Here is a 12,021-nt window from a genome sequence, read left to right as displayed (position 1 = left end):
TATATAGGAAGTGCTGGACCTGTGTAGTCACTCAGTGTGATATATAGGAAGTGCTGGACCTGTGTAGTCACTCAGTGTGATATATAGGACGTGCTGGACCTGTGTAGTCACTCAGTGTGATATATAGGAAGTGCTGGACCTGTGTAGTCACTCAGTGTGATATATAGGACGTGCTGGACCTGTGTAGTCACTCAGTGTGATTATATAGGAAGTGCTGGACCTGTGTAGTCACTCAGTGTGATATATAGGAAGTGCTGGACCTGTGTAGTCACTCAGTGTGATATATAGGAAGTGCTGGACCTGTGTAGTCACTGAGCGTGATATATTGGAAAGTGCTGGACCTGTATAGTCACTCAGTGTAATATATAGGGAAGTACTGGACTTGTACAGGGTGGGCCATTTATATGGATACACCTAAATAAAATGGGAATGGTTGGTGATATCAACTTCCTGTTTGTGGCGCATTAGTATAAGGGAAGGGGGAAACTTTTCAAGATGGGTGGTGACCATGGTGACCATTTTGAAGTTGGCCATTTTGGATCCAACTTTATTTTTTCCAATAGGAAGAGGGTCATGTATCACATCAAACGTATTGAGAATTTCACAAGAAAAACAATGGTGTGCATGCTGTCTGGGGTGGGGTCTTACTGCAGCCAATCAGAGACGCTGGTGGGCAGGGACAGCAGTGAATATAGATGAGGGATAATTAGCGGCCCCCAGAAGTACAGCGGCGGAGCAGTTACAGCCGTAGGGGGACTCTGTGAGTATGCCGTGGTTTCACTATTCTGATTCCTTTTTTTCCAGTGATTTCCCTGGCCAATCACAGACATGACAATACTTGACCTTGCTGTTATGGGGCTGGAAGTGGGTTTTCTGCAAACACTTAGTGAACATTGCCGACTTTAGAGCAAAGTGTTTGGTAAGCCAAGCCCGAACGACTCGACCAAGGCTAGTACCAAATCTGAAATTGGTAAACGCCAACAGGTTTGCCCATCTCTACTGCAAATCAGTTTTACAACTTCAAAGCCTGTGGGGATAAAAGGGATAAAAGTGATACAGCGGACGGGGTACTACATCAAGTAGGGACTCGCCTGCTGCTGGCCTTCCCGAGAACTGCAGCTGAGAACTGAGCGACAATGCCGGTGTCGCGGGCGGAGGAGGGGACGCCGCGCTCTCCCACTGCTGCTCGGGTCCGGCTGCTGCGGCTTCTGCGGCCTGCTGCTGCTCGGTGGCTCGAGCGATGAGCCGGATCCCGGGGACTCTAGCGGCGCTCCTCGCCCGTGAGTGAAAGGGGGTTGTTGGGTATGGGGATGGTTTATTGTCCGTGACGCCACCCACGGTTGTGGTGATTTATTGGCACCACCGCTGCTCTGTATGGGGATCCCGGGAAGAGTGGTATTGAGCAGCCAGTTGTTGTGTTGCCCCTCCGTGGGTAGGGGGGTTTGTGATCCCGGGGCCCAGTGATGAGATGGGAGATGCAGTTTTTCGGTAAACCACACGGCTGGAAAGACGGTTCCCACGGACGGCTGCACTTGCTCTCCCAGAAGGTAACGGTGATGTCCCTTTGACCTGCACCTAGTGTTTCTGTGTTGGTAGCGATGGGTTCCCACCGGTAACCCGCTCCCCGGCTTGGATATGGGCCGGAGGAGCCCTGCTTTGCCCGCAGACGCTGGCACCGAGGAACTGGTGCCCTGGCGGTGGCGGTGTTCCTCCTTAATGGTTGGACTTTTGCCTTCAGTCGGGACTTGGTTGTTTGGAGACAGACGTCCCCTTCACTGACGGATTTGGCAAACTATGGCGACTCCTAGCCTTGCCGGGGTCCGAGAGGCCCCTGCCCTGGTGCTGACTGTCCTTCGTATACTGCTCCAGACCGCCGGGCCACTACCCGTCCGCGGTCCTTCCAGCAACCTCCGAGCAGTCCCCCTCCAGACTGTCACCGCCGTCTGCTGACCTTGCTGACACTGTCCTGCACTTAGCCGGACCAACTTCAGGGCTTTCTACGCTCACTTTTACTCCTTTTCTTCTTTGCTCCACTACTACTTCACTTTCACTTAGCTGTTTACTCCTTCACTTCCCTAACCTTTCTCCTTAACTCAACTTGCTTCCTCTCACTTGACTCAAGCTCTTCCCTGAGCTGACTGCCTGGTTCCTCCTGCCTCCAGGGCTGTGTACTCCTCGGTGGGCGGAGCCAACCGCCTGGCCCACCCCCTGGTGTGAACATCAGCCCCTGGAGGAAGGCAACAAGGATTTCAGTAGCTTTGGTGTTCCTAACTGGGATGTAGGGTGTGGTGGTGTAATGACCTGTGACCCCTGGCTTGCCCAGGGCGTCACATTCCCCCTTAGCAAAATGCAGATCGTCCGCGGGCTGCCCGTCCAACACCGGTTTTATTTTCTGTAAATGTATAAAAGTAAATGGTAACATATATATTATAACATCATCCCACAACGGGAGGCACATTTCTTAAACGTTAGTAAACGGTTTTACGGGTACGGTTTCCGCTCTCTCCCACCCAAGCAACCTGGCCCTGATGCTGCCCCTAAAGCCCAGGCAGCACCCCTTGACCCAAGTCCAGCACCAGTTACCCGAGCGGGATCTGTCCTTCCCCTCCAGAGGGTAGCCACCGGTTCCTGTGGTGGCTGGGCCCCAGCCTGCTCTGCTGAGGGCCCTCCCTCCAACCTGCCTCTCCGGAGGCGGCAACTGCGGAAAACGGTACGGTAAAACAACTTATTTACAAGCCACTTAACGTTTGTGGTTGCCCTGCAAGTTCACGGGCTTGTCCATGGATAGTTCCCATGCAAACTTTTTAAACGGTCCCCACGGGGACAACGGTGCCGGCTCCGGCCGGTTCAATCACTGTTAATCAGGTGAAGTACATGGTAATCATTTTCCATTTTAATCATTTTCAAAACTTTCAAACATCCAAACACTTTTAAACATGAATTCAGTGGTGGCCCCAACGGGGGCTGCTGCAGCGGGCATCCGCTGCCCTTACTCTGGATCTTCGGCGGAGGCGGACCCATCCTCTGCCACCAGCACATCAAACATGCACTGACATGCCTGCTGTGACAGGGGTACCCGGTACCCATTTCCACCGGTACGCGGGGTATGGACAACCACAGGGTCTCCTACATAGCGGGAACGCTCACTTGCCTCTGCAAACTCAACAGCGGACCCGGGGCTGGGGCAGGAGTCGTCATCTCTGGTTCCTGCGTCAGGCGGGTTGCCGCCAGCTGCCGCAGCCTCCTGGCCTCCAGCATCCAGCATTTCAGACCCTTCTGCGGTAGCACGGGGCAGCAGATTAGGCGAGCTTATACTGAGGCGCCCCATAAGTAACGGCAAGGGTGATGCATAGGCCAAGACTAGGCCGGGCCCCTCAGCCGCAGCGGCCGGTCCTGGTAGGACATAGGGACGTGGGTCACCAGTCGGTTCTGCTACATCCATTTCCCCTCCGTACATCGGGGCAGTTGTAAGCAGCTCCTCCACCTCGTTGGTCCACTGCTCCATCATCCGGAAGATCTGATCCTGCTGACGCTGGTGGAATTGCATCACCCGGGCCTTCATCCAGGCCATGGTCTCGGGCTCAGGGTCTGGCACAGTCTCTACTGGGGCTTCTGGCACCATGCTGTTAAGGGGCCGCGGTCCTCGCGGTTCCCCCTGGTGCGCTTCAGGGCCGTCCTGGACGTCTGCAGCCGGCTGGTCCGCCGGAGCGGCTGGGCAGGGTATCGCTACCAGTTGGGCAGGTAGCGGGCCTAATGGCGGGGCAGCAGAAGCTATCACGGGTAGCGGGGAGAGAGGCAGGGTGAGCGGAAGCCGGCCGGGCCCCTCAGCTCCAACGGCTGATTCCTTAGGAATACAGGGGCGTGGGTCGCTTACCCGCTCCTCCAACTCCTCTTCAACCTCGCGCCTCCACATAGCAGCCACCACGTCCGCCATGTCGGTCTCCCACTCCTCTAGGAGGAGTTGCATATGGGCCTGCAGACGATTACTCAGCGGGACGGTCCGGTCCCTTAACCACGTCGCTGTGCCGGGCGCGGGGGCTTCCTCGTTGGGAGTTGGGTGGTACATCTCGGCAATCGTGCCTTTCAGGAACTCAGTACTGCTGCAGAGTCCTGGCGTCCCTGCTTTTATAGCTGCGCTCACATGCAGCCAGCCGCCATCGCGTCCCCCTTAGCTTCTTTCCGGCCCCTCCTCTATTGGGGCGGGGTTTTGGCCTTCGCGCCTCTGCTACTCGAGAAGACGCTCGAGCGGGAACTTTTCGCGCCAAAGATGGCGACTTCTGAAATTTTCCAGCCGGATACCTCCGGCGGTCACGAGGCGCACCTCTACCCAACGGCAGAGCGGTAAGATCCTGTTTGTGACGCCAAGTTGTCGCGGGCGGGGAGGAGGGTGTCAGCACTGCGCTCACCCCTCTGCTCAGGTCCGGCTGCTGCTGCTCAGTGGTGGCTCGAGCGGTGGGCCGGATCCCGGGGGTTCTCGAGCGGCGCTCCTCGCCCGGGAGTGAAAAGGGGTTGTTGGGTGTGGGGATGGTTTATTGTCCGTGACGCCACCCACGGTTGTGGTGATTTATTGGCACCACCGCTGCTCTGTATGGGGATCCCGGGAAGAGTGGTATGGAGAAGCCAGTTGTTGTGTTGCCCCTCCGTGGGTAGGGGGGTTGGTGATCCCGGGGCCCAGTGATGAGATGGGAGATGCAGGGCTTGGTGGGCGCAGGGACGCGGGGGCAGCGCGGTGCCTTGCGGCACTGTGGTACTCACTCAGCCTGAGACGTGGACACAGTTTTTCGGTAAACCACACGGCTGGAAAGACGGTTCCCACGGACGGCTGCACTTGCTCTCCCAGTAGGTAACGGTGATGTCCCTTTGACCTGCACCTAGTGTTTCTGTGTTGGTAACGATGAGTTCCCACCGGTAACCCGCTCCCCGGCTTGGATATGGGCCGGAGGAGCCCTGCTTTGCCCGCAGACGCTGGCCCCGAGGAACTGGTGCCCTGGCGGTGGCGGTGTTCCTCCTTAATGGTTGGACTTTTGCCTTCAGTCGGGACTTGGTTGTTTGGAGACAGACGTCCCCTTCACTGACGGATTTGGCAAACTATGGCGACTCCTAGCCTTGCCGGGGTCCGAGAGACTCCATACCTGTCAGGGCTATATGAAGCTAATATATGACAAGTGCCGAAATGGTAACTGCATGCATGCGCGTCCAGTGGTGACGTATTCCGCCCATCCCTCGGCCGCATCTCTATGGGCGGCGCAGCCTGCCCGGTCATGTGATCTCGTGACCTGATGGGCGGTGTTCAGCTCTTGATGCGGCGGCGGATGTGGTGGGTCTGTTGCTATGGACGCTCATGCGTCGATAATGATTACCCTCGATTGATTGGTTCCGGGCTCTTTTTATACCTGCACACCTCCTTGCATGACACCACCCCTGACGTAGGCATCTGCCGAAACGCACGTCCGTCGGGTGGGGTGCCATCCGGTGTATGCGGTGAGACATTTAAATCGGTAAGCAGTGTAATATTATACACTTCATGCTGTATTATTGGATTGTCTGCTGTCTCCCGCGGAGGGTTTCTATGGATCTCAATGAGATTGAGTTCTAATAGTGTATATAAGGATTATGCCTTTTTAATCAATGATAATGTTACTGCTTATGAGTCTTCCGTCTGAGGGCTCTAGATCCATACATTCTCTCCACGTACATGTATATTGTGGTCCGCACCGGATTGTGCACCCTCTTTTGTATGTCTGTAATTTGTACCTTACACCTATGTATCAATAAACATCTTTATGCCCATAGGAAGTCTGACTGCTTTACAGTTGCGCAGAGTAACTTCTCCATGCATGGCCCACGTCTTGAATTTAATAGCACAAGATTTATTTAGCAAATATACAGTACAGACCGAAAGTTTGGACACACCTTCTCATCTCTAGAACAACTGTTAAGAGGAGGCTTTGTGCAGCAGCCTTCATGGTAAAATAGGTGCTAGGAAACCCCTGCTAAGGACAGGCAACAAGCAGAAGAGAACACAAGGAATGGACATTAGACCAGTGGAAATCTGTGCTTTGGTCTGATGAGTCCAAATTTGAGATCTTTGGATCCAACCACCGTGTCTTTGTAGAAAAGGTGAACGGATGGACTCTACATGGCTGGTTCCCACCGTGAAGCATGGAGGAGGAGGTGTGACGGTGTGGGGGGGGGCTTTGCTGGTGACACTGTTGGGGATTTATTCAAAATTGAAGGCATACTGAACCAGCATGGCTACCACAGCATCTTGCAGCGGCGTGCTATTCCATCCGGATTGTGTTTAGTTGGACCATCATTTATTTTTCAACAGGACAATGACCCCAAACACACCTCCAGGCTGTGTAAGGGCTATGTGACTAAGAAGGAGAGTGATGGGTGCTACGCCCGATGACCTGGCCTCCACAGTCACCAGACCTGAACCCCATCGAGATGGTTTGGGGTGAGCTGGACCCCAGAGTGAAGGCAAAAGGGCCAACAAGTGCTAAACATCTCTGGGAACTCCTTCAAGACTGTTGGAAAACCATTTCCGGTGACTACCTCTTGTAGCTCATCAAGAGAATGCCAAGAGTGTGCAAAGCAGTAATCAAAGCAAAAGGCGGCTACTGTAAAGAACCTAGAATATAAGACATATTTTCACTTGTGTCTCACTTTTTTAAGTATTTCAGTCCACATGTGATAATTCATAGTTTTGATTCCTTCAATGTGAATCTACAATTTTCAGAGTCCTGAAAATAAAGAAAACTCTTTTGAATGAGAAGGTGTGTCCAAACTTTTGGTCTGTACTGTATACTCTTGAGAAAGTTGGCGGATATGTGCAGGAAAGTGTCAGCTCATTTTCATATGTCTGATGTGGCAAAGCACACCCTCTTGACTTTGGAAAGAGAGAATAGTCTGCTATAGCACCGGCTGGTTTGCAAAGTCGCAATTCTACGCTGTGTATGTTGCAGAGTTTGTACATGCAGCGTAAAGCAGTGACAGGTTGTACCGTGCCGCAGCCAAACTGCAGCATGCGTTACTGCGAGATCCGTCATTAGCAGCTAATGAGGAACGAGTGTCGCCTACTGAAGCCCTGCAAAGAAGGGAGAAATCTTGTCAGTTGGGAGTCGTGTGGAATCGGCGATGTAATCCTACTAATATCAAGGAAAAAGCACCAGCGTACAAGAGGAAAGCACGCCAGTCTGCACCGGCTCAGCAACGCCGTTTATTGGGGACCACAATGTCTATGTTCCATGCAGCAGGATTTGAGGAGGAGCAGCAGAAGGCGGATGTGAAGGCTGACACAGACTTGGTGCAGGTGGGGGATGAGGCTGACAGGGTGAAGATTGTGCTGACACTGGCCATGATAACAAACTGTGGTAGTGGGTGATGAAATGAACCAACAGGGTGTCACAATGTTACTTTAGAATAGCAAGGGACAGGGGGCTCCTATACTGTCACTCACACTATCCCTAGCCTCAGGGTTACCCCTAATGGTGGAGATGCCTGACTCCATTGCCTTACTATTCTCCTGACCAGAACTAAACTGTTCCCCCCACCCAGGGAAGGAAGGGGCAGGAGTGTGATGGCAACACAGAATATGTCAGGGAGGAACCAAAACGCAGACACACTGAAAACTCGCAGGAATAGTAAGAAACAGAGGAGAAAAGCAAGAGAAGTAAGGCAGCAACAAAAGGACAAGGATTAACATCACAACCGCTCACCCCAATAATACAATAATATTACAGCCACTGGTAAGTCTGGATCACAACATCTCACCAGACCAGTATAGAGCTGGCATTAAAAGAAGTGCCCAGCCAGCATATATAGGAGGGGAGCGAAGGTGATTGGCTCTCCCACAGCATGTGATCAAAGGAGACTAACAAGCAGACCAGTAGAGATTAACTCTTGCTAGTCTAGATGTTTCATCTGCCACTGCCTGACTTTCTCCAGCAGATACCCACAGCCCTGATCCCAAGGACTTCTGGGTCAACAGATTGGACCAGTAGCAAGAACTGTCCCAGTTTGTTGAGGGTGTAGGGTCATGTCCAGCCTCCAGTGTGAGGTCAGGGAGGGCGTTTTGTGCGGCTGGTGGCTTTGTCACGTTCATACAGAGCAGGTTATCAGCATCAGTCATAGAAAACCTAACATTTGTCACAATGGATCAGTGCGACTTTCATTCCAATGATTAAACCAGTCCACCATCTGTCTGACCGTTGTGTGTCCTCTGTCCTCTGCTGCCACCAATGACGTTGAGCCGCACTTTGCCGGGCATCCACTCCCTGCCCATCACGTCATCTGTATTGTCTTACTGCTGCCGCCGGGGCCACTGCTGGCCCCATATTGTCACACATCACCCTGCCTGACCCGTTCTGACCCTCTACTGTGCTGCTCCTGCCACAGAGCCACGCCAGCCACACACCTCCTGTCTGTCCACCGGGCTACATAGTGCAGACATAATGTCCTCTCTTAAAGGTACACTAACATGAACCAGATCCTTAATAGGGATCATTTTTGGAAAGATTTGGTCACAACAAGCCGTATCTTTTTCACTTTGAAATCAGCCAGCCTGTTCCCGCACCCTTAAAAAAAGGATAATTTATAGACAGTTTATAAAAAACCTATCCCTGCTTCATTTAGCAAATAACAAGGTTCTTAAATCTCCCCAAACTGGGACAAATTTTGCACTCCCCTATGAAAAGCCATATCCTCTTCCAATTGCACCACGGTGTATAAACAGCAGCAAGGAATCTGTCTGCAAAAAGGGATAATTTTTGTACCTTTTATGTAAGTTACTTACAAAGCCTGAACCTGTGTGCCTAAACACGCTGCTGGTTTCTCCTGAACCTGTGTGACTAAACACGCTGCTGGTTTCTCCTGAACCTGTGTGACTAAACACGCTGCTGGTTTCTCCTGAACCTGTGTGACTAAGCACGCTGCTGGATACTCCTGAACCTGTGTGACTAAACACGCTGCTGGTTACTCCTGAACCTGTGTGACTAAACACGCTGCTGGTTACTCCTGAACCTGTGTGACTAAACACGCTGCTGGTTACTCCTGAACCTGTGTGACTAAACACGCTGCTGGTTACTCCTGAACCTGTGTGACTAAACACGCTGCTGGTTACTCCTGAACCTGTGTGACTAAACACGCTGCTGGTCTCTCCTGAACCTGTGTGACTAAACAGCCTGCTGTTTTCTCCTGAACCTGTGTGACTAAGCACGCTGCTGTTTTCTCCTGAACCTGTGTGACTAAGCACGCTGCTGGTTACTCCTGAACCTGTGTGACTAAGCACGCTGCTGGTTACTCCTGAACCTGTGTGACTAAGCACGCTGCTGGATAATCCTGAACCTGTGTGACTAAACCCGCTGCTGGTCTCTCCTGAACCTGTGTGACTAAACAGCCTGCTGTTTTCTCCTGAACCTGTGTGACTAAGCACGCTGCTGGATAATCCTGAACCTGTGTGACTAAGCACGCTGCTGGTTTCTCCTGAACCTGTGTGACTAAGCACGCTGCTGGATAATCCTGAACCTGTGTGACTAAGCACGCTGCTGGTTTCTCCTGAACCTGTGTGACTAAACAGGCTGCTGGTTTCTCCTGAACCTGTGTGACTAAGCACGCTGCTGGTAACTCCTGAACCTGTGTGACTAAACAGGCTGCTGGTTTCTCCTGAACCTGTGTGACTAAGCACGCTGCTGGTTACTCCTGAACCTGTGTGACTAAGCACGCTGCTGGTTACTCCTGAACCTGTGTGACTAAACACGCTGCTGGTCTCTCCTGAACCTGTGTGACTAAGCACACTGCTGGTTACTCATGAACCTGTGTGACTAAACAGGCTGCTGGTCTCTCCTGAACCTGTGTGACTAAACACGCTGCTGGTTACTCCTGAACCTGTGTGACTAAGCATGCTGCTGCATACTCCTGAACCTGTGTGACTAAACACGCTGCTGTGCTCTCCTGAACCTGTGTGACTAAGCACACTGCTGGTTACTCCTGAACCTGTGTGACTAAACAGGCTGCTGGTTTCTCCTGAACCTGTGTGACTAAACACACTGCTGGTTACTCCTGAACCTGTGTGACTAAGCAGGCTGCTGGTCTCTCCTGAACCTGTGTGACTAAACACGCTGCTGGTTACTCCTGAACCTGTGTGCCTAAACACGCTGCTGCATACTCCTGAACCTGCGTGACTAAACACGCTGCTGGTTTCTCCTGAACCTGTGTGACTAAACAGGCTGCTGGTTTCTCGTGAACCTGTGTGACTAAACACGCTGCTGGTTACTCCAGAACCTATGTGACTAAACACGCTGCTGGTTACTCCTGAACCTGTATGACTAAACACGCTGCTGGTTACTCCTGAACCTGTGTGACTAAACACGCTGCTGGTTACTCCTGAACCTGTGTGACTAAACACGCTGCTGGTTACTCCTGAACCTGTGTGACTAAACACGCTGCTGGCCACTTCTGAACCTGTGTGACTAAACACGCTGCTGGTTACTCCTGAACCTGTGTGACTAAACACGCTGCTGGTTACTACTGAACCTGTCTGACTAAGCACGCTGCTTGTTTCTCCAGAACCTGTGTGACTAAACACGCTGCTGGTTACTCCTGAACCTGTGTGACTAAACACACTGCTGGTTACTCCTAAACCTGACCTATAGTCCAGACCGCAATCAGTTAATTAACTCAGTCCAGTGGATTCTGGACCTCGTTTCAGGGTCTGAGTACCCCCCTTGTGCTTCGGTTTCCAAGTCTGTTCCCCGGGTCGGTACCGGCGGGCCACTACCCTGTCCCGGTCCACCACGGTTCCACCGAGCCGTCTCCCCGACTCATGCAGGTTAGGCACCGTATGCCTCCTAGCCAAGGTACCAGGGCTACGACCCTGGCTCCTGTCAGACTCCTCTCACTCACTGACTAAACTCAACTCAACTGAACTGACTGTGTTTCCTGCCTCAGGCCCTCTGAACTCCTCGGTGGGTGTGGTCAACCACCTGGCTCCGCCCCCTAGTGTGTTCATCAAGCACTGAGGGAGGTGACTAGGGTTTTATGGTTGGCTGATGTTACCTTATTGGGGGACAGGTGTTGTGCGGGGCGCTATCTGAGACTACCTGGCTAGTCCAGGGCGTCACACAAGCACAATGCCGAGCCATACATCACCAAGCACAATGCCGAGCCGTACATCACCAAGCACAATGCCGAGCCATACATCACCAAGCACAATGCTGAGCCGTACATCACCAAGTACAATGCAGAGCTATACATCACCAAGCACAATGCCGAGCCATACATCACCAAGCACAATGCCGAGCCATACATCACCAAGCACAATGCCGAGCCGTACATCACCAAGCACAATGCCGAGCCATACATCACCAAGCACAATGCCGAGCCGTACATCACCAAGCACAATGCTGAGCCGTACATCACCAAGCACAATGCTGAGCCGTACATCACCAAGCACAATGCTGAGCCGTACATCACCAAGCACAATGCCGAGCCATACATCACCAAGCACAATGCCGAGCCATACATCACCAAGCACAATGCCGAGCCGTACATCACCAAGCACAATGCCGAGCCATACACCACCAAGCACAATGCCGAGCCATACATCACCAAGCACAATGCCGAGCCATACATCACCAAGTACAATGCCGAGCCGTACATCACCAAGCACAATGCTGAGCCGTACATCACCAAGCACAATGCTGAGCCATACACCACCAAGCACAATGCTGAGCCGTACATCACCAAGCACAATGCTGAGCCGTACATCACCAAGCACAATGCTGAGCCGTACATCACCAAGCACAATGCTGAGCCATACACCACCAAGCACAATGCTGAGCCGTACATCACCAAGCACAATGCTGAGCCATACACCACCAAGCACAATGCTGAGCCATACACCACCAAGCACAATGCTGAGCCGTACATCACCAAGCACAATGCCGAGCCGTACATCACCAAGCACAATGCTGAGCCGTACATCACCAAGCACAATGCTGAGCCGTACATCACCAAGCA

Source organism: Anomaloglossus baeobatrachus, chromosome 3 (genome assembly GCF_048569485.1).
Source record: "Anomaloglossus baeobatrachus isolate aAnoBae1 chromosome 3, aAnoBae1.hap1, whole genome shotgun sequence".
Taxonomy (NCBI): domain Eukaryota; kingdom Metazoa; phylum Chordata; class Amphibia; order Anura; family Aromobatidae; genus Anomaloglossus; species Anomaloglossus baeobatrachus.
This window is presented reverse-complemented; position numbering follows the sequence as displayed.